The 390-nt window shown below is 65.9% G+C and overlaps 1 protein-coding gene across 1 annotated transcript in view; it reads left to right on the forward strand.

Moving 5' to 3' along the window:
- Positions 1-48: 48 nt before the first annotated feature.
- The window catches only part of NELL1 (neural EGFL like 1), a 537,948-nt gene continuing 537,606 nt past the window's right edge, over positions 49-390 (forward strand). Inside the window, exon 1 of the mRNA XM_025199761.1 lies at positions 49-163. The gene's annotated coding sequence lies outside the window, so the exon portion shown is untranslated. The remainder of the gene's footprint in view (positions 164-390) is intronic.

Genomic DNA, 390 nt, shown 5'->3' on the forward strand with positions numbered 1-390 from the left:
TGAGCTGGAAGCAAATCTATCAGTCCCTTCCAGAGGCTGGGAGGAGGAGGAGGAGGCCAAACCCCTAGCCACACTGGGAGCACGATCGGCCGTGTCCTGAGGTCTCAGTGGGTAACAGGTGCAGCCTGAACCCACTGAAGCGGCACTCAGTCAGCTGGGCAAGGTACAATGCCACCCCTGTAGGAACCCAGCCTAGTGGAGGGCAGGGGCATTCCCAGGGAGGCTGCCCTGCCCCTGCCTCTGCTCCCTCTAACAAAGGGGTGAGGCGATCCCCCCGGCCCTGGGCTCCAGGCTGCGGCCCCCTGGCGGGAGGGGCATGAACAAAGCGCCCTCCAGTCCCTCTGCCTCGGTGCAGGCGCCTGGTGGGGGGGGGCTGATCCACTGGCAGCG

This window comes from Alligator sinensis, unplaced genomic scaffold, assembly GCF_000455745.1.
Source record: "Alligator sinensis unplaced genomic scaffold, ASM45574v1 scaffold442_1, whole genome shotgun sequence".
Classification (NCBI taxonomy): Eukaryota; Metazoa; Chordata; order Crocodylia; family Alligatoridae; genus Alligator; species Alligator sinensis.